Source organism: Equus quagga, chromosome 7 (assembly GCF_021613505.1).
Source record: "Equus quagga isolate Etosha38 chromosome 7, UCLA_HA_Equagga_1.0, whole genome shotgun sequence".
In the NCBI taxonomy this organism is placed as follows: Eukaryota; Metazoa; Chordata; class Mammalia; order Perissodactyla; family Equidae; genus Equus; species Equus quagga.
Genome location: NC_060273.1, coordinates 79,659,735 through 79,682,452, shown reverse-complemented (window position 1 = coordinate 79,682,452; position 22,718 = coordinate 79,659,735). Strand labels below are relative to the sequence as shown.

The window sequence follows — 22,718 nt, the reverse complement described above, 5'->3', positions numbered from 1 at the left end:
TTCTTCACCACAGCACCGCTTCAGTCCACAGAGTGGGAGGGACTTGCAGGGTGACGTATTCTTTCTTTCTTCCATCCTTTCTCTTTTCTTTCCTTCTTCTAACATTTACTGAACATCTACCAAGATCCTGGCACTCTACTAGGTGCCTTCCTTAAAGCTGTTGAGAAATGGTGCTTTCTAAACAAGAAGCATTCTGTTGTCATTCTTGTCTCTCTGGCCACAGGGAGCTAGGCAGAGATGTTTTTTTCTCCCTCTCTCTTTTACTCTGTCTCAGCTTGTTTCTCTGAGGTCACAAAAGCTAGCCTTTGGCTCTCTCCTTGGGGACAGTCCATTATAGCCCTTCCATCCTTTCCCCACCTATGGGCCAGATGAGGCTGAGACACCATGAGTCCTGCCATCTGTGCCTGTGTCCATTCCATGAGCACTTTGGCCACTTTTGGGCCTCTGGGAACAAGTTCTTGAGAGCCAGGACATCTTCATAACCCACAGAGGAGACCAAAACCATTCCAGCCTTCTGGAGGCCAAAGGTTCCTTCCCATGTGGCTCCTGCCTCAATAACCTACCCCCATTTTTTTGGTGTTTTTTTCGGTTTGTTTCTGCCTCAAGCACATTTTCCCTGTAATTTTTGGAACCCAAATATAAGGGAAATCTCATTTGCTCTGTTCTGACTCATTTACAATTAAATACACTTGTTCCCATCTGTGTCTGTATACATCTGCATACATTTGCTATAGCATCGCCCTTAATTTTAGAAAATGATGCGGCTGGTGTTATTTTTACCCTGACTGCCAAACTGGCTCAGAAGACCAGTGGGTGTTCACTCACCCAGTGACAACCCCCACTCAGGACTGTCCCTGAGGAAGGAGGTGACATTTCTTCCATGATCAGGACATGCAGACCCCTGGCCATACTGGTCTTTGTGATTGCTTGTCTTAGGGTGTCCAGCTGCCAGGACTGGGCATGTTCCTGTTTCACAGAGATGGGCCTTAACTCCCTAGGCTACTTGCTGGTAGCTGCTTCACCAAGCATTAAATTTGGAGGTGGGAGTTGGGGGCAGGGGGCGGTTTTGCTGACTCTCAAAGAAGGTAACAGAGAGGAAGCACTGCCAGGTCATCTCAGCCCATCCCCTTCCAGGCCGGGGAAGTGAGGAGCTATCTTTACTGTTCAGAGAGTTGTGGTAGTATGTGTGGGTGCCTGCCTCACCTACGTACCTAAAAATACCACACTGTGGTTGTCTACTGCTTATTTTTGAAAAAACCCAAGTTGCATCATAAAGATATTCACATTTAATGAGATGGTGGTAACTGTCAGCACACTTCGAGCCCTTTGGATATTATCTCATTGAATAATTTTATTTATACTCATATGCTAAAATAGAACTTGGCCAACAAGAATTACAGGATGCAGAAAATTTGATGTCGAGTGCTGCCAATCAAAAAAAAGTTAATATCAGAACAATATTTGAAATAATACTTTCTGCTGATCTACAACCTCTCTTGGAAATTCTGTGATGGGCGGTGCTGCTACTGGTAGTGACAAATAATTCAAATCTACTCAGGGAAAGGCTGGGCTTTTATATTTTTTCTATAGCGCTTCCAAGATCCTGGACTTCATAGTTCATGTTGAATCAACTGCCCCTCCAAGAAGCGGCTTGAGATGATGCCAGAATCATCCAGAGTGTCTTCTTGTTGCCTGAGGCCTCTTTAGGCTGAGAAACAACAATGCCATGGGCCCCAGTTACAACTGAGGGTCCACTTTTTACTCGGCTTTGTCTTGGGTCTATGGATTCCACAGAGGTGGAGAAGTCACCATCCCTGCCCTCAGGGAGCTTAATTCTTGGCCAATATTTCTAACCTAAGGTTGGAGATCAGTTACCTTCTCTCCTCTGGTGGGTTCCTGAGTATCTGCTTTCTCTGTTGAGAGCCTCTGCCCAAGATTCCTTGACTGGTTAAGATCTTATTCCTTGCTTAGTCTGAGTGGCTGCTATGCACACACTCATACATACAAAGTCATTAATCATTTTTGGCAGTTGTGGGCAGAGTCAGCTGCTCCTTAGGCAACCAAGCCTATTATATATGACCCACTTTGCCTAGGTTCTAGCCCTACAATGCCTCTTAAAATTTCCTCTTTTTTGCCTGGCTAACTCCTTGCCATTCCTCAGGTTTTGACTTAGACATTTTCTCTAAGAAACCGGGTTGGGGTGGGTGGCCCTGCTCTGAGTTCACACAGCAGTGTATGGTAATTGACTGGAGATGTGTCTATGTTCTACTGACTGTATGCTTTCTGCAGGCAAGAGCTGTGTTGGTCTTGTACCCTGTGTGTCTAGAGCAGGGCCTGATACTTGGTAGGTATTCAATAAATATGTATTAAATGAATGGATGGATGAACGCATTCCTAAACTAAGTCAGTTGATAGACTCCAAGCTCCACAGAATCAACTCCACCCAATTTATCCTATGGGAGAAACCAGTTTCCTTAAAAAGAAACTGACGGGGCCGGCCCATGGCCGAGTGGTTAAATTCGTACGCTCCACTTCGGGAGCCCAGGGTTTCGCCAGTTCAGATCCTGGGCACGGACATGGCACCGTTCATCAAGGCATGCTGAGGCGGCATCCCACATAGCACAACCAGAGGGATCTACAACTAAAAATACACAACTATGTACCGGGGGGCTTTGAGGAGAAAAAGAAAAAATAAAATCTTTAAAAAAAAAAAAAAAGAAACTGATATTGCATATGTAGAGATAAATATCTACAGAGATCTACCCCCAAATGAAACAGTACTGACAGTAATGGTTGAAAACAATCTGGGGTAGTAGAATAACCCCAGAATTTAATTTTCTTCATTTTACTTGTGTGCGTTTTCTAACTTTTCTACAATGAGATATATATAACAAAAAAAATTCAAAAAAGAATATACCATGCAGAATTATGCTGTATAACTGTCCTAAATTCTTTTTACACATTTGCTTTAAATGCTTCTTCCCCTTCCCAAGAAATAATAATGATAATGTTTATTAAGAGGCTGTTGTGTCAGTATGGTCCTCTGAGACATAGACACTAAAATGAAATTAGGCATGCAAAAGATTAATGGGGGAGCATCTGTGAAGAACAAAGGGAGAGGGAGCTGGGGAGGAAGGTGAGAGTCTTCTAACTATGATGCAGGTTCCAACAATCTGAAAAAGAAGATGGGCAATAAGGGAGGATTGGGTAGGAAAGCTTCAAACCAAAGTGTAGTTCTGAAAAAGACTTAGCCAGGCTGATTGAAAGTCTCTGAGCAAAGGTTGCCCATCAGATGAATGGATAAACAAAATGTGGTATATATGTACCATGGAATATTATTCAGCCTTAAAAGGAAGGGAATTCTGACACATGCTACAACATGGGTAAACCTTGAAGGCATTATGCTAAGCAAAATAAGCCACTCATAAAAGGAAAAACATTGTATGATTCCACTTATATGAGGTACCTAGAATAGTCAAAATCATAGACAAAAGTAGAATGGTGGGGGCCAGCCCCGGTGGCCTAGTGATTAAGTTCAGTGTACTCTGCTTTGTGGCCTGGGTTTGGTTCCTGGGTGCAGACCTATGCCACTTGTCTGTGGCCATGCTGTGGCAGTAGCCCACATACAAAAAAAAAAAAACAGAGGAAGAATGGCAACACATGTTAGCTCAGGATGAATCTTCCTTAGCAAAAAAAAAAAAAAAAAAAGAAAGAAAAAGAAAAGTAGAATGGTGGTTGCTAGCACTGGGGGACAGGGGGAAATGGGGACTTAATGTTTAACAGGTATGGAATTTCAGTTTGGGAAGATAAAAAAGTTCTGAAGATGAATGGTGGTGATGATGGCACAACACTGTGAATGTATGTAATGCCACTAAACTATACACTTAAAAATAGCTAAAATGGCAAATTTTATGTTATGCATATTTTACCACACACACAAAAACATTGCCCATCAGAAGAGTCCCATGTTGGGCAGGAATGGCCCCACTCTGGTACCCCTACTGTGCTCAGTCATAGGCTGAGAGCAGCCCAGAGGAAGCATGGCCTTGGTGTGGATGCTGTGATGGATCTCAAGGTCAGTCAACTCTGCTCGCTACAACAGTTCTCTCAAAGGGAAATCTGAGCAGCACATCTCCACGGCCGCCATAGCTGTGTAATGCCTCTGGACTCAGACTGCCTTGGTTCAACACCCAGCTTTGGCACTTTCTGGTTTGTGATTATGGACAAATTATTCAACTTCTCTGTGGATGCCTTTGTTTCTTTATCTATAAAACAGGTGATGTTAGAATTACCTTATAGGGTGTTACACAAATGAACTAATCTATGTAAAGTGCTTAGAACATCACCTGTCATAAAGTATGCTGTTTGTAAGAATTTGCTAGTATCATCATGAGATATTTACTGTGATACAGGCTCTGTGATAATGAGCCTATTTTATTACTTCAAAAGAGCCTTCAGGGGCCGGCCTGATGGCGCAGCGGTTAAGTTCGCACGTTCTGTTTTCTCGGTGGCCCGGGGTTCACCGGTTCGGATCCTGGGTGTGGACGTAGCACCACTTGGCACACCATGCTGTGGTAGGTGTCCCACATATAAAGTAGAGGAAGATGGGCGTGGATGTTAGCTCAGGGCCAGTCTTCCTCAGCAAAAAGAGGAGGATTAGCAGTAGTTAGCTCAGGGCTAATCTTCCTCAAAAAAAAAGAGCCTTCAAACAACCTAAGAGTCAGGTAACAATCTCCATTTAGAGATGAGGAAACTGAGGCTTGGTGAAGCCACATAGTCAATTAGAAGTGGAGCCCTGAGTTCACAGGTGGCCCAACTCGAGAGTCCAGATCAACTGCTAGGCAATGCTGCATCCTGATCAGCCCTTTGCCTGTGGCGATGGCTCTGGCTCTACTCTAAGATAAGGGTTCCCTCCTGGTCCTTGTCTTCAAGGATAGCATCTTCATCATCATTGTTATCAAAACTGCCATCATCTTCAGCATCATTATCATCAGTATCATCCAAAAGGATTTTATTAAAAGCATCCAATTACCCATTCTGCTGTTCTGTATTTTAGACAACAGTAATTACACAGACTTCTAGGAGCTTAGCAACCAAAACTTGGATGAACATGCTAAGGGCTCCCAAATAGCAGAATAAAGGCACAGCTAAAGAGCAACTCACTCCCAGTGGTGTCTCCTTAGGCAGGCTGCTGGACCTATCTGAGCTTCATTGATTGGATGACATCTACTTTCCTTCCACCCATGCCCTTGTGAGATAAAGTTTGAGGACTGGGAAGCACAGTGCAAACTTTAGCTGGTACTTCTCCCGGGTCTCTTTGGTTGATCCTGCCAGAGTTGATAGTGAGAACGCTCCTGGTACTCTTCACCCATGAATTGACTGCTCTCGCCCACTAGGGAGTACACGGATGGTGAGAAGTAAGGTCTTTTTGGCCACACTCACTCTCTTTTGCTCTTAGTTATCAGAATTTAATATGGTGTTATTTTCCTGGTTTGGCCCATAGGAAGGGGCTGTCTCTCTGCTGTAGGTCTAGATTTATGACCACTGCCATGAAAATGATCATGGTTTTCTAATCCATTTTTCTCTGAACCATATTTTTCTATCTAGGCAATCAACAAATATTAGTGAAGCACCTACTGTGTGCTGGATACTGTGTTGTGTGCTAGGGATAAGGAGGTGAATGGCTGCCTTCTTTTAGGAGCTTGCAGATGTTGGCAGGTAGGGTAGATGACAGGTCAATGTGTCATTGCAATACAGTGAGATTAGCTTTGAGAAAGGTGAATGGAGGAATGGAGTGGAATGAGATTGGAAAAATAGACCAGGACCATTCATTCATTCAGCACCTACTGTGTGCCAGACATTGTGCTGGGTACTGAGGATAAAACAATAAATAAGACAGACTTTGAAGCCGTCAGCCACATCCTAGAGGGAGAAGACCAACAATAAGCAAGTAGACAAACAAATAATTTTGGGTGGTGACATGTGCTATGAAGAAACTACAATGAGGTAGTGGGATAGAGAGTGAGTATCCAGCTACCCTAGAGAGGGTGGTCAGGGAGGCCAAAGTGAGGAGGTGACATTTGAGTTGAGACCTGAATTATAAGAAGGCATCGCCACAGGGAGATATGGAGAAGAGACCTCTAGGCAGGGGGACAGCTGTTATAAAGGAGCAGATGCCAAAGGGCCCTGTAGGTTAGGCTAAATTGTTTAGACTTTATCCCGTAATAATGGGAAGTCACTTGAGGTAGGGAGGACCTGCCTAGATCACATTTTGGAAGTCTCATCCTGGTCTCCTGGGCCACAGACTCAATGGAGATACGGGATACCTTCTCCCAACCTCCTAAACCTAAAGACCCATTGGAGGGCAGGGCAGTCAGAAGACAGTACCCACCAGGCAAAAAGAGCTTTGGTCCAGAGAGCCAGATGTTTGGCTGAAAGTTCAAGGTGAGAGCAAAATGCTGAGGGCAAATGATAGTAGTCATGGGGTCACAGACTCACTTAAGCAAATTAATGAAAGGAATAAGCCGCTGAGATTTAAGGGGGCCTTGCTCTGTGTACCACATTATGGCCCATGAAGCAGAGGAAACTGGGTTCCTTGGTATGTTCAATCTTGGGGGCACTCATGGGTTGTTGCTCAGCACAACTGGCAGAGTCTTCCGAATTCATGATTCCTCCAGTCCTGGGCTGGGCTGTGAACAGTGGGGAAAGGAGGTTTTAGGAAGGCCAATGTCATTTGCTAAACTGGCCCTTGCTCAACCAAGAAAATCCCGAGAGATTTCACTGAAGGCCTAATGCCCACTTTCCATAGGATCTACTTTGCTAGATAAAGTGTGGCATGTTGTGGGGACTCAGCCCAGTCTCCTCTCTGTGTTTAGAAAAGTTTCTAATACTTCATCTAGCCTGACCACTCTTCTGCTTAAAATCCTTTAGCAGTTCCCTGCTGCCCTCGGAATGAAGTTCACAAGGGTTTATTAGCATGGCACGATTCTACTCCTGCTCACTTCTTCATTCTCTTTGACCTTGCTCTTCCTTTCTATTCTATAGCTCAGCCATGATGAGCACCTTGCTTTTTCCCAGATTCCACTATGTTTTGCGACCTCCATGCCTTTGCACAGGCTGTTCCCTTGCTCTGGAAGCCTTCCCTTCCCCTCCAAATCCTCTTCACCTGGCTAATTCGTACTCATCTTTCAGGACTCGGCTTAGATGTCAGAAAGTCTTTCCTGACCTACAGAGCTGGGGCTGAAGCTCAGTGGTCCCACAGCACCCTTCCCCTCCTTTTTTTTTGCCAGCTTTGGAAAAAAAATTGACAACCTTCCTCTCCTTTTTTACCTACTTAACTATTTACCTGAAACTCATCTTTCAGGCCTCCTGAGTCCTTCCAGACTATACCAGGCTCCCCTCTTATACATTCTCACATTTTTTTTCTTTCATGGCTCATATCACAATGGGTAATGACAGGTCTGTGAGAATGTTTAATTAAGGTCTGTCTCCTCCAGTAATCTGTAAACATCATGGGGGTATGTGCCTTGTCTGTTTAGTTCACCGTTGTATCCCAAGAGCTTGGCACATAAATATTTACTAAATGAATGACTGACTGACTGAATGAATGAATGAATTCCTCTGGGTTCCCTTGACACATGGAGATTACTCCCAGCCCAGCACTTAGCTCGTTATAGCATAAGAGCCTCTATACTTCTCTGACTCTCCAGCTGTCTAGTAAGCTCCTTGAGGGGAGGAATGATGTTTTGCCCACCATGATTTCCCAGTGCTTGACACACTGCCTGGCAATTAGGCTCTCAAAAGATATTTCTGAATAGATGAATAAATGAATGAATGATGATAGGCATTCATTCATGTTCCCTTACACTTCATTCTTAATATAGCAGTCAAAACGACCCTTTGAAAATACAAATCAGATCATGTTCACTCCACTTGTTAATCCCCCATGGGCTTCCCATTGCTCTTAAAGGACAAGTCAAACTCCTTACCATCCTCAAGAAAATAAAAAAAATAAATAAAAATAAATAAAATAAATCTACAAGGTCTTAAATGATTTGGCCCCTGCCTAGTCTCTTACCTCATCTAGTACTACTCTTTTCCTCATTTACTACCCTGCAGCACACTGGCCTTCCTTCTGTTCCTTGAATATGCCAGGCTTATTCCTACCCTAGGGCTTTTACATTTGCTATTTACTCCTCTGGGACATTCCACTCTATCACGGGGGGCTCGTTCTGGTCATTCAAGTCTCTGCTCAAACATCACCTTTTTGGAGAGTCCCTTCCTGACCCCTCTATCTAGATGAGCACACCTCCTCCCCATCACTCTTAACACTTACCCCGATCTGAAATCATACTGTTCATTTAATTATTAACTACTTACTGTCTTTCTCCCTCTCTAGAATGTAAATTTCATGAGGGCTGCCCACTACTGTTTCTCCAGGGTCTAGTACAATGCATGTCACATAGCAGGCGCTCCAAAATATTTGTTGATTGAGCAAACGAATGGAAGAATGAATGAATATGATAATAGCCTTCTGCAATGGAGGGGCAGGTCCTACCAGACTCATAGGCAGACAGAAAAGTGATCTGTTGTGATTAAAGAAAGAAAGAAGCTGGACTGGTAAGAACTGATGGAGGGAGCCAGGATGGAATGTAGGTTTGCCAGACTCCACTGTGAGCTCATGGAATCCAGGAATCCCAGGACCTACTCAGCCATCCTGACTCCAGTCAACCCAGAATGAAATTCACTCTGGGTAAACCAAAAACAAAGGCTGTCCCAGCTTCCACTTTAAGTTCTCTTGTATGCAGAAAGCCTATATGAGGACCTACACGGGCAATGTAAAGATTCCTGGCAGATCTATCTCTCTGCTCTTTTCCAAGATTTTCTTTTTCTCAAAGTTTGTTGGAATTTAGAAAAAATTGTTGTTAGGCAACAGAAGCAATGAATGGAGCCAAATGACTCATTTGCCAATACACCTGAGATCTAAAATATATTAATTTAATTCAATTTATATTACAATGCAACAATTCTTATTTTGATAGCACTTTTCATACTCCTATAAAAATCTAAAAATGCCAGACAAAAAAAGAATTTTTAGAATGGTGACTACAAAGAACCAGGTTTCCATAATGAAGCCCACTGATACTTTAAACAGAAGGATAAAGCACAACCCCCTCCCTTTTCCCCCTCCCTTTTCCCCCTTTTTTTTTTTATTAATGTTATGATGGATTACAAGCTTGTGAAATTTCAGTTGTACATTTTTGTTAGTCATGTTGTGGGTACACCTCTTCCCCCTCCGTACCCTCCCCCCACCCCCCCTTTTCCCTGGTAACCCCCGATCGGATCTCCTTCTCAATATACTAATTTCCACCTATGAGTGGAGTCATATAGAGTTCGTCTTTCTCTGACTGACTTATTTCGCTTAACATAATGCCCTCGAGGTCCATCCACATTGTTGTGTCCCCCTCCCCTTTTTAAGACTGCTTTTTAGTTATAATTTTGCTTGGTTGTCACAGTTTTTAACTTTTCTCCTTTCAGCTTCTTTTTCTCCATGGTTATCAACAAAAATATGAGCATGAAAGGGGCGAGAAGTGTTTGTTTTTGAGTACACATCTTTGATCATATCAGAGAGGAAAGAATCATGAACACGCATTGCTGACTAATTTTAAGAAGTAAATCTTGATTTCAGTTTCTGCAGGGAAGATGAATAACACGAATAAAAAGAACCTTACACGTGTTTCATAAGTGTCAAGGGGCTAAGTTTGGTTCTTTTATTTAAAACTTAACTCACTGGTTAAGGCCAACAGCATCCTCTATTAGAAGAGGCTTGGAAAGGATACAGGTAAGCTCCTGTCCTGAGCTTCCCTCAAACCCACACCCAGCCCCACTTGTCAAACTGCTTCAAGCTGTGCAAAAAGACAAACACAGCATAACCACCAGGCATTTAAGTTACCTCTGGCAATGGTATAGTCTTGACATGGAGCCTATTTTGAATGGGGCTTTTCAGCAAAGAGTTTTTAAAAGCCATTAACATTTCAGAAGCTAAATGGGGGTTGTAAAAGTTGGCTTCTGGATTCTGGCAGATCTGGGTCCCAGCACTGCCACACACTCCCAATGTGACCCAACCCTCTGTTGTCTCATTTATAGACTGAGGAGTGCAACAGTAACTACCTTAGGATCATTGAGAGGCTTGGATGACATGTGACGCTTTTAGTACAGAGCTTGGCATATACCAAAGACTTAGTAAATATGAGATTATTATTTTTAATCGTTGAGTGTTAAAATAATTATTGTTGTATGAACAAATGAATTAATGAATGAGTTTTAAGTATATTTGACTTGACTCTGTTTTCTGCCCAGGCTTAGACTAGTTATTAGTGATTCTCAACTCTGGCTGCACTTTAGAATCACCAGGAGATTTAAAAAACACTTAGTTTCTACCTAAGAACAGGTAAATCCAAACCTCTGGGGGTGGTGCCTGGCTATCATATGTTTAAAAAGCTCTCCAGATGATTCTAACGTGCAGCTAGAGTTGAGAATGACTGAGCTACACAGAAGTGAAGAAAATACCGTGAAGTTAGCTGAGCTAATGGACAAAACTGCCAGGCTGGGCAGGGCTTTACTGCTTTTCCCCTACTCATCTGAAAAGGAAATGAATCACAACTAGGGCCCCAGGCATCCAAACACTTGACCCTGAGGTGGTCCCACACTTTGGTTTTACCTTTAGTTTTTACTGACTCTTGTCCAAATCTATGCTCTTTGTTGGCTTTCCCCAGGCTAAGCCAAGAGTCTCTTGGATCTCTTCTATGGAACTTCATGGGGGAGGAGTGCTCATCATTTCATGGCCACAACAAGAGGTAAAGATTTTCCAACCTTTTATTCCAAAGCTGCCAGGTCTTCACCATTCTTGGATCTTCACTCGTTTTGGTTCTGCCTTCCTTATGGGCTGCAGAGTGCCTCAAACAAGATAACATTCAGGAAAGTACTTTGTAAATTGTAAAGCTATTTACCAGCACGATGTAGATAAATAATAATGAAGCCCTCATCGGGGCCAGCCCCATGGCCGAGTAGTTAAGTTCACGTGCTCCACTTCAGGGCCCAGGGTTTCGCTGGTTCGGATCCTGGGCGCAGACATGGCACCACTCATCAAGCCATGCTGAGGTGGCATCCCACATGCCACAACTAGAAGGACTCACAACTAAAAATATATTTATTTTTACAATATATGTACTAGGTATAGGGGGTGCTTTGGGGAGAAAAAGGAAAAATAAAATCTTAAATAATAATAATGAAGCCCTCATAATGTAGAGAATCTCAAAAATGATTCCTTTTTTTTTTGAGGAAGATTAGCTCTGAGCTAACTACTGCCAATCCTCTTCTTTTTGCTGAGGAAGACTGGCCCTGAGCTAACATCCATGCCCATCTTCCTCTACTTTATACGTGGGACACCTTCCACAGCATGCCTTTTGCCAAGCGGTGCCATGTCCGCACCTGGGATTCAAACCTGTGAACCCCGGGCTGCCGAGGAGTAGAACGGGGGATCTTACTCACTGTGCCACTGGACCAGCCCCTCAAAAATGATTCCTGATAGTTCATCTTTATGGACATTTTGACATTATTTTGTGTTACTTTTAGAATATTCCATACATTCTTGCTGACTGACTTTCTTTTTTTTGTGAGGAAGATTGGCCCTGAGCTAACATCTGTTGCCAATCTTCCTCTTTTTTTCTCCCCAAAGCCCCAGTACATAGTTGTATATCTTAACTGTAAGTCCTTCTAGTTCTTCTATGTGGAACGCTGCCACAGCATGGCTTGATGAGTGTTGTGTAGGTCTGTGCCCAGGATCTGAACAAGTGAACCCTGGACCACTGAAGTGGAGTGTGTGAACTTAACTACTATGCCACCAGGCCAACCTCAGCTGATTGACTTTTTTTTTTTTTAAAGATTGGCACCTGGGCTAACAACTGTTGTCAATCTCTCTTTTTTTTTTTTTCTGCTTTATCTCCCCAAACCACCCCTGTACATAGTTGTATATCTTAGTTGCAGGTCCTTCTAGTTGTGGGATGTGGGACGCCACCTCAACGTGGCCTGATGAGCGGTGCCATGTCTGTGCCCAAGGATCCGAACCCTGGGCCACTGCAGTGGAGTGTGCAAACTTAACCACTCGGCCACGGAGCCGGCCCCCTGATTGACTTTTTAAATTATTTTTTCCTTAACATTCTTGGTGCAGCCTTAACCCTTGTGATTATGTGCACTATGTTCAGGAACCTAAAGTAAGTTGAAATCTGAAGTTTCAACCCAAATTTCATCAATTGACATTAGTGACCAACTCCTTGGTTTCAATGACACTTGATTTTCCTTCTATATCTATGGCAGGTCATTCTTTCTGCAAATATTTTTTAAAGTCCATTTTATGTTCTAGGCACTATGCTAAATTATAGGAACAGATAAGTGAAAAAGTCAGACAAGCTCCCTGTCCTCATGGAGCTTACAGTCTCATGGAGGAGATAGAAAATAAACCAGCAGACAAACAAGACAAGTTTAGAGAGGGATGAGTGCTATAAAGAATAGAAATGTATCGGGGGCCTGCCCAGTGGTGCAATGTTCTACTTCTTGGTGGCTCGGGGTTCGCCGGTTCAGATCCCGGGTGCGGATATGGCACCGCTTGGCAAGCCATGCTGTGGTAGGCATCCCACATATAAAGTAGAGGAAGATGGGCACGGATGTTAGCTCAGGGCCAGTCTTCCTCAGCAAAAAGAGGAGGATTGGGAGCAGATGGTAGCTCAGGGCTGATCTTCCTCAAAAACAAACAAACACACAAAGGAATAGAAATACAGTAATGTGGTAGAGAGTGACTGAGGTATGGGGGGTGTAGTCAGGGAAGGCCTCTCTGACCAGGTGATGTCAACATTGGCCTTCAAGAATGAGAAGGGGGTGAGGAGTGAATAGGCAGAGCACAGAAGATTTTCAGGACAAATACAAAGTAAAAATACTTTGCATGATACTATAATGATGGATACATGTTAATATACATTTGTCCAAATCCATAGAATGTACAACACCAAGAGTAAACTGTATTGTAAACTACAGACTTTGGGTGATTATGATGTATCAATGTGGCTTCATCAATTTAACAAACATACCACTCTCGTGGGGAATATTGATAATGGGAGAGCCTGTGCAGGTGCGGGAAGAAGGGGTATATGAGAAATCTCTGTCTCTCTCTTTCTCAGTTTCTATTTATTTTTATTGAGGTTATACTAGTTTACAACATTTTGAAATTTCAGTTGTACATTATTACTTGTCTGTCACCATATAAGTGTGTCCCTTCATCTTTTGTCCCCACCCCCCAACCCCCTTCCCCTTGGTAACCACTGAACTGTTCTCTTTGTCTGTGTGTTTATCTTCCACATATGAGTGAAATCATCTGGTGTTTATCTTTCTCTGCTTGGCTTATTTCACTTAACAGAATACCCTCAAGGTCCTTCCATGTTGTTGCAAATGGGATGATTTTGTCTCTTTTTATGGCTGAGTAGTATTCCATTATATATATATGTATGTATACCACATCTTCTTTATCCAATCATCAGTCAATGGGCACTTGGGTTGCTTCCACGTCTTGGCTATGTTGAATAGTGCTGCAGTGAACAGAGAGGTTCATAAGTCTCTTTGAATTGTTGATTTCATGTTCTTTGGATAGATACCCAGTAGTGGTATAGCATCTTTCTCTCAATTTTGCTGTGAACATAAAACTGCTCTAAAAAAGTAAAGTCTTAGGGGAAAAACTCACTGAAAAGATTGAAAAAAAAACCCAGTATAAGTGATCTCAAAAATCCAATATATACGTAGCCACTAAATAAATATTTAACTAAAAAAAAAAAAAGACTGAGGCCAGCCCTAGTGGCCTAGTGGTTAAGTTCGGCACCTTCTGCTTAGGCTGCCTGGCTTCGGTTCCTGGGCACAGAGCTACGCCACTTGTCTGTTAGTGACCATGCTGTGGTGGTGTTTTGTATGTGGCTCACGTACAAAACGAGGAAGATTGGCAGTGCATGTTAGCTCAGGGTGAATCTTCCTCAGCAGAAAACAAACAAACAAAACAGAACAAAAAAAGACTGAGAAGGAGACAGGCTGAAATAGAGGGTGCAGCAAATGCTAAGACTCTGATGTGGGAAAGGAATTGGTGCATTTTAGGAAAGGAAAGGAGGGCTCTGGGGCTGCAGAGGGCAACTCAATCTTCTGTTCTGGCTCCTCTTCCTCGTAAATGTTGGTCCTGGGCCTCCACCTCTTCTTGCCGCACATTCTCCAGGTGCAGATGACCCACATCTCTAGCTCCACTTGGGCCTTTCCTGAGTTTAGATTTGGATATGTCCCTGTCTACAGGATATCTCCTCTGAGACGTTTGGTAGGCACAAAAACATGACCAAAGCATGACCAAAGATAGCTCTTTGTCTGCATTACTTTCCACTCCCACCCCCATCTACTTTACCTCCAAGGCTCTCCATCTGCGTAAATGGCACCACTATTTCCTCAGCTGCTCAAAGCAGAAACCTCCACATCCAACCCACTGGCAAGACCTAGGATCCTCTGTCCTTTTGTATAGCTCCCAAATCTACCTACTTCTTTCCATCCCACTATACTTATATGTTATATATTATCCTATTCACAGTAAACTTAGAAGTGCTCCTATTCCTCTCCTTGCAGGTGACCACTGTAACACCTTACTGTGTGTTCTTACACACTCCTAACTATTCATTTAGTTGAGTGCCTGTTACCCGCCAGTTCTAGGTGCTGGAGTCAAAACAGTGAACAGTAGAGAAAAATACCTGCTTTAATGAAGCTTACATTCTAATGGGGAAGACAGACTATAAGTAAATAAATAACCATATAACGTGTTAGGTGTTGACAAGTGCTATGAAGTACAGCAGGGTAAAGAAATAAAATGGAGAGGGGAGGGAAGGCAACTGGGTACTGGTGTTATTTTACCAAGGGTGGTTAGGGACAGCCTCTTGGACAAGGTGACATTTGAGCAGAGATCTGAAAGAAGTGATAGAGTGAGCCAAGGGGCTGTCTAGAGGAAGATCATTCCAAGGAGAGGGAACTAGAAATGCAAATGTCCTGAGACAGGAAAGTGGTTGATGTGTTACAGGAATGTCTAGGACCCCAGCATGGGCTGGAGTGGAAAGATGGAGAGGAAAAAGTTGAAGATGGGTCTAAAGTTGCTAGGCAAGATCATGTAGATTTTATTCAGAGTGAGATGGGAAGAACTGGAGGATTTTGAACAGATGATACGTTTTAAATGGCTCAGCTGTTATGAGAAAAGAGCATTAAAACAAATATGTATATATTGTTCAAACATAAATGAGGTATTATGTGTATTGCTTTACAATCTGCTTTTTTCCAAAGTGAATGTTTTAAAAACAAAATATGATCACGTTCTCTCTTTGTTTAAAATCCTTTATGGCGCCCCATTCCCCTCACAATAAAGTCTAAGGCCTTACAAAGCCCTCTCCAGTCTGGCCCCTGCCTACCTCACCAGCTCCCAAATCACAGAACTTCTTTTCCTGGAATGGGACGCAGGGCCTTCAAACTTGCTCGTCTGTTGGTCTAGAATCAAACTTTTTCCTTCCCTCCCAATTCACCTTGTCAGTGTATTTTCTAGATCCCATTTATTCATGCTTTCATTCATTTAACAAATATTTACTGAGGGACCTGCTATGTGCCAGGCGTGATAGGGACATAGCACTGAACAAAACAGACAAAAATTGAAGGCTTAAATTCTAGTAAGAGGAAGACAGGAGAAAACAATAAGTTAAAAAAATATATAAATATAAATATACAACTTTATATGTCAGATGGTGATACACCCTAAGGAGAAAAATAAAGCAAGGAAGGAGGGATGGGATATTGAGGGAAGGGGCTGCAATTTTAGATAAGGTGGCCAAGAGGAAGTCTCACTAAGAAAGTGACCCCTGAGCGCAAAGACCTGGGGGAGGTGAGGGAGTGAGTCAGGCAGCTTTTGGAGGAGAGCATTAGAGACAGAAAGCAAAGGCCCTGAGGCGAGAGCCTGCCTGCTGAGTTCCAGGAATAGTAAGGAGGCCAGTGTGTCCGAGTGTGTGGGGGCAGATGAGCTCTGGAGGCCCTTATAAGGACCTTGCCTTTTACTAGGAGTGAGATAGGAGCCATCGGAGCTTTTGGGCAGGAGAGGAGAGACATATTTGGACTTATATTTTCACAGCACTCCAGCTGCTGAATTGGGACTAGACTGAGGGAGACGAGGGCAGAAGCAGGGAGACCAGTTATGAGGCTCCTGTGAAATTCAAGCTAAGTGAGGATGATGGCTTGACTCAAGATGGCAACAGTGGAGACGGTAAAAAGTTGGTGGACTCTGAATCTATTTTGAAGGTAGAAGCACAGGATTTGCTGAAATATCATATATGAAACATGCGAGAAAAAGAATATAGTCAAGGATGACTCCAAAGGTTTGGGCCTAAACAACTCAGAAGAATGGAGTTGTCACTTAATGAAATGAAGAAAAGTGTAGGATCAGCAGGTTTGGACAGAGGTTTCAGGAAATCAGTTTGGATGTATAGACATATAAAGTGTGAGATGCCTAGATACCTACTGGATATCCAAACGGTGGTATCAAGCAGGGAGCTGGCGATGGGAGTTTAGAATTCAGGGGAAAGGTTCAGGTTGAGATATAAACTGGAGTTGTCAGCATATGGAAACTAAAAGACTGGATGAGATCACCAGTGGGTTGATGGCAGATGGAAAAGGAGGTCCAAGGATGGAGCCCTGGGACACTCGAACAGCAGTTCTTTTTTTTTAAGATTTTATTTTTGCTTTTTCTCCCAAAGCCCCCCAGGTACATAGTTGTATATTTTTAGTTGTGGGTCCTTCTAGTTGTGGCATGTGGCATGCTGCCTCAGCCTGGCTTGATGAGCAGTGCCATGTCTGCGCCCAGGATTCCAACCGGTGAAAGCCTGTACCGCCGAAGCGGAGCGCGAACTTAACCACTTGGCCATGGGGCCGGCCCCTCTAACAGCAGTTCTTAAACTTTTTGATCTCAAGATCCTTTTTCATTCTTAAAAAATTTTTGAGGATCACAAAGAACTTTTGTTTACGTGTTTCATCTACCAATGTTTACTGTACTATTACATGTTATCATAAATAACATTTTTTAAAGAAAAGTAATGTTTTCTAAAACAAAATTCAGGGAGAAGTGTCATTGTTTCCCATTTCTGCAAATCTCTTTAATATCTGGCTTAATAAAAGGTAGCTGGATTCTAAGATCTGCTTCTGCATTCCATGTGATGCCATATCATACATCATGCAGTCTGTGGAACACTACTGTACACGATGATAGAATTTTGAGTCAAAAAGGCAAGTGATATTTTAGTAATATTCTGAAAATAGTTTTAACCTTATTACTCCCTGAAAAAGTCTCCAGAGTCCTCAGATTGCCCTTTGAGAACTGTTGTTCTAACATTTAGAAACTGGGATGATTTAGAAGGAATCATCAAAGGAGACTAAGAAGTTGCAGCCACGTTGACTGGAGGAAAATCAGAAGAGCCTGGTGCCTTGGAGGCCCAATGAAGACAATGTTTCAAGGAGGAGAGTAATCTGCTGCTGATGGTATAAGTCAACTGTGGACGGAGACTGACGACTGGATTTGGCATCATGGAGGTCATCAGGGACCCTGATAGAGGCAGTTTTGGTGGGGAGTGAGCACTAAAGTCTGACTGGAGTGGTCACAGCATAAAGGCCACTTCCTCCGGTCACTGAACCCCAGACTAGGTTAATTTCCCCCGAAATCTACTTGTATCTCTCCCCTATCTTCACACTTGACCTTCTTTTTAATAGTTTACCTGTGGTTTTTTTTTTTTTTGAGGAAGATTAGCCCTGAGCTAACTACTGCCAGTCCTCCTCTTTTTGCTGAGGAAGCCTGGCCCTGAGCTAACAGCTGTGCCCATCTTCCTCTACTTTCTATGTGGGACGCTTACCACAGCATGGCGTGCCAAGCGGTGCCATGCCCAGGATCTGAACTGGTGAACCTCAGGCCACCGAGAAGCAGAACATGCGAACTTAACCGCTGGGCCACCGGGCTGGCCCCAAGTTTACCTATCTTAATACCTCTCTTCCATTACATTTTAAGTTGTATGAGAACAAGAGATCAAGTCAGTTTTATTCACTGCTGCTCCCCCGACACATAGCATGTGCCTGGGACATAGTGAATGTTCATCTTCCCTAGTAAGCTTTTCAAGGTTTCTCAGAGATAGGGAACTGACTCCCCTTAGCTTACAGGGCACACTGCAAATCTCTCATCATATTCTTTCGGTCATCTGACCTTTCTTTTCCCAAAACAAGCCTTGCACTTTTATTGTTACTCTTAGTCCATTCGGGCTGCTAAAACACACTATCACAGGCTGGGTAGTTTACAAACAACAGAAATTTATTTCTCACAGTTCTGGAGGCTGGAAAGTCCAAGATCAAGGCGCCAGCATGGTCATGTTCTGGTGAGAGCTCTCTTCCTGGTTCATAATCAGAACCTTCTTGCTGTGTCCTCACATGGCAGAAGGGGCAAAGGATCTCTCTGCAGCCTCTTTTTTAAGGGCACTAATCTCATTCATGAGGGCTCTGACCTCAGGACCTAATCACCTCCCCACAGCTCCCCCATCTCCTAATACCATTACCTTGGCCATTAGGTTTTCAACATCTGAATTTTGGGGGACACAAACAGTCAATCGATAGCAGGGCCCCATGCTTAGAAAGGCCTAATGCTTGGTTTAATGCTCCACTGATGCTGTCTTGAAATTATTAATAATTTTTGAACATGGGGCCTTGCAAATTAAGTAGCTGGTCCTGAATGAAATGATGTACATACAAAGTTGTGGAGCATAATTCTTTAATTTTGTCCCCTGTAAGTTCAAACAAATATTTATTGATTGATTACTAAGTTCTGACGTAGCCAAATGTAATGAGAGGAAGCCATGGCCACTCCTAGCAGGGGAGAACATAAGAGCAAAGACTCTGAAGCTAGTAACAGAATTGGGGTGTAGTTGGACAAGAATGGCCTTTTTTTTTTTTAAAGACTGGCACCTGAGCTAACATCTATTGCAAATCTTTTTTTTTCTTCTTCTTCTCCCCAAAGCCCCCCAGTACGTAGTTCTATACTCTAGTTGCAGGTCCTCCTGGCTCTGCTATGTGGGCACCTCAGTATGGCCCGATGAGCCCTGCCATGTCCATGCCCAGGATCCAAACCGGTGAAACCCGGGGCCGCTGAAGGAGAGCGTGGGAACTTAACCACTTGGCCACTGGGCCGCCCGAGAATGGCGTTTTCAAGGTTTGTCTTTCTGTTGAAGGTTGTTCTCTCCCTTCATGGTCCTATTGCCCTTTGTCAGCATCTCTTCACTAGCACAAATTTTATTTTTCCTTTTTTTCCCCAAAGCACCCTGGTACACAGTTGTATATTTTTAGTTGTGGGTCCTAGTTGTGGCATGTGGGATGCCACCTCAAGCATGGCCTGATGAGTGGTGCCATGTCTGCACCCAGGATCCGAACTGGGGAAACCGTGGGCTGACGAACCAGAGCACAGGAACTTAACCACTCTGCCAAGGGGCCGGCGTGTTGCCACCCTCCCCCGCCATAGTGCTTTGAATTATTTGAATTACAGCGGGCACCTTCACCCACAGATGCTAACTAGGGGATGAGCATTGTGCTGAGTGCTGTAGGGGATCCAACTCCTGTCATCCAGGAGTTTGCAGTTCCTGGGGAATGGGGAGATGTCAGTAGTAAATAGAAACATGTTGAGGGCAGGTCTCCCTAGCACCCTGCTTAGTGCTCAGCACCAAGCCAGCAGGATATTGTTGTCTTACATTATTTTGGATTTATAGGCCAATACTGAAATCAACCTTGTTCATCATCCCATAATGAAGGAGGAAAAACACCATTAGGGTTTTCTATACCAGGCTGATAGTGAATATGTAGTATGTTTCGTTCGTTTGTTGTTTTGTTTTGTTTTGGTTTTTTTTGGAGCACTCACCAGGAAGATAAGGAAGAGTGCAAATAAAATTCCCTAAATGGCCAGAGGGATAGGGATAGAGCCAGGTCCTCCAAATGTGTGTTTGAGTAGGAGGGGCAATCTCAGGAGGGGACACTGCTGTGGCATGCCCCTTGTCCTCCACCACGAGGGCTCTGGGTTTCCTCATCTGTCAAGTAAGGGGACAGCTTAGGTGATTTCTAGGAGGGCTTCCACCTACACTATGAGGTCTGTAGAGTCCGATTCTAGTTCCACTTTGCCTCAAGCAGTGAGCCTCAGTTTCTCCCTCTGTAAAACCAGGGAGTGGGTCTAGAGCACTTTTCTGGAAGCCTGTGACTAGGGAACACCTGTGGCACTCCTCAGAAGAGAGTGCCCAGGACTCTGCGTCGCCGCGCCCGGTCCCTGGGGCACCAGCCGGGGGTGGGACCTGCGCCGGCCGCGCCCGGAGACTCACCTGTGCGCGGAGCGGTGACTCACCTGCCTTCCCCCGCTCGCAGGCTGTTCCGGGAGTCACCGCTCCTCCTTCCTCTGGTTGGGGGTTGCGGGGGTTGGGTCACTCCGGCCTGAGCGCCCATTAGGGGCCTGGGATGAAGCAACTCTGGGGTGAATGACGGAGAGTAAGAGGTCCTGTTGAGGGTCCCGGTCCGGCGTCGCCAGGCCCTTTCGGTCGGGGGCTTGCCCCCAAAGCGAGGGCTGGGAAAGCAGGGCGGCGGCAGCGGGAGGCGCCGGGAAGAGCGCACCGGAGGGAGGTGCCGGGAAGGGCGGGCGGGGCCGGGGCCGCCGGGCGGGGGGCGGGGGCCGCGGGCGGGGGCGGGCCGGGGGCGGGGGCGACGGGCGGCCCATTTCCTCCTCCGAGCCGGACTGCACGGAGACAAAGCGGCGGCCGTCGGCTTCGGGCCTCGGAATCCTTCTGCGCTCGCCCCGCTCGCCGCAGGTAACTCTCTCCGCGCGGACGTGGACTCCCGGAGGGCTCCTCAGCCTGGCCGCCCCAGGCCGGGCCCCGCGGGCGGGCGGGGCGCCGTCTCCTCCGCAGCCCCGCCGGGAGTCGGGCTCTCGGGGGCGCGGGTGGGGCGTCCGGCCCGCTTCCCCTGCGGGGGCCCGGGCCTGGGCCCTGGCCGGGCGGGCCGGCGGGGTCGGAGCTTCCTGGCGCTCGGGAAGTTGAGGGGCCGCAGCGGCTGGGGCAGAGCGAGCTGCAGGCCCGGCGGCGCCGCCGCGCTTCCTCTCGGGAAAGTTTCTCCCGGTTTCTAAACTTTGTTCGAGCGGACTCGGGGCGCGCGCCAGGCCCGCGCTGGGCCCCCTCGGCCGCCTTCCCTGTGGGGAAGAGTCTGCGCGCAGTTCTCGGTGCGCGAGGGTCCGGGACTGGAGTTTTCCAGGGAAGTGATGGTGTTTTCTGTGGTGGCGCCCGCTCCCCGCCCCCGAAACTTCCCGGTCTGGTGGACCGGACGTTTGCCGAGGCCGCACGCCCGCATTCCCGGCCGAGCGAATGCGAAAGTTGCAGTGCTCCCTTTCTTTGACACGGGCTGGTTGGGGCGGTGCGCCACGCCCGTGTGGACTTTCGGCGTGTACCGTGTTAACCTTTGTTGTGCAATTACTCAGACTTCTCTTGCTGGTTAATCGGACAGTCTTAACTCTGATTAGTCCTGGTTTTCACGAGTGGCATTAGGGTCTTTTTTGTTCACTTTTAAAGGAGTATGTGTGTGTGTGAAGCACTTGGAAAAACTGTTGACTGAATGCCTAACCTTGGCTTGGCCGGAATGGCTTCCCAATAATGCAGGCGGCAGTTGGCTCACATCCAGGATTGACACCCTCTTAGGTCCTCTTGCGTCTTTGTAACGTTTTTTGGTGTTTGTTTTGTACAGAATTTACAATAATTTAGAAAAGAGTAAGATATAGTTAAGTCTCTAAGGGCGTTTCACATTTATGTTGAAGGAAATGATTACATCGTTGTATTGTTGCAACAGGATAGGTGTTTAGATAAGCTATTTTGTTTAGCAGTGATTTTTAAAGACCTACAGGAGTATGTTTCTTTAAGAAAATATGAATTTGTAAATCAAGTTAATTAGGATGTTATTTTGTCTTACAAGAGGAACAAATGGAGAAATTATCCAAAGCCTCTCCCCAATTATTTACTCTTCTTGACTTCTATTAAGTTAAAAAAATAATTTTTCTTCTTTCTTTTTTTGAGGAAGATTAGCCCTGAGCTAACATCTGCTACCAATCCTCCTGATTTTGCTGAGGAAGACTGGCCCTGAGCTAACTTCCTCTACTTGCCCATCTTCCTCTACTTTATATGTGGGACGCCTACCACAGCATGGCGTGCCAAGCGGTGCCAAGTCCACACCCGGGATCTGAACCGGTGAGCCCCGGGCCACCGAATCGGAACGTGCCGACTTAACCGCTGTGCCACCGCGCCAGCCCAAAAAATAATTTTTCATCTGATGCGGGGTCGGTGAGCCGAGGAGTCGAAAGAAAGATTTCTTAGACTCTTAAGATCTGGCAGTAGTGCTCTTTTATTTAGAGAGTAGAATAGCATGGGGACAGGACCCATGGGCAGTCAGAGTTTCTGCTGCTGCTGCTTCTGCTGCCCCCGCTGGCAGGGGGACAGGGCCCATGGGCAGGCAGAGCCGCTGCTGCTGCCCCCGCTGGCATGGGGACAGGACCCATGGGCAGGCAGAGCTGG

General features: G+C 45.2%; 1 protein-coding gene across 1 annotated transcript in view; it reads left to right on the top strand.

The window, feature by feature from the left end:
• The first annotated feature begins 20,839 nt into the window (after positions 1-20,839).
• The window catches only part of CTNNA1 (catenin alpha 1), a 182,397-nt gene continuing 180,518 nt past the window's right edge, over positions 20,840-22,718 (top strand). The window contains exon 1 of the mRNA XM_046665466.1: positions 20,840-20,972. The gene's annotated coding sequence lies outside the window, so the exon portion shown is untranslated. The remainder of the gene's footprint in view (positions 20,973-22,718) is intronic.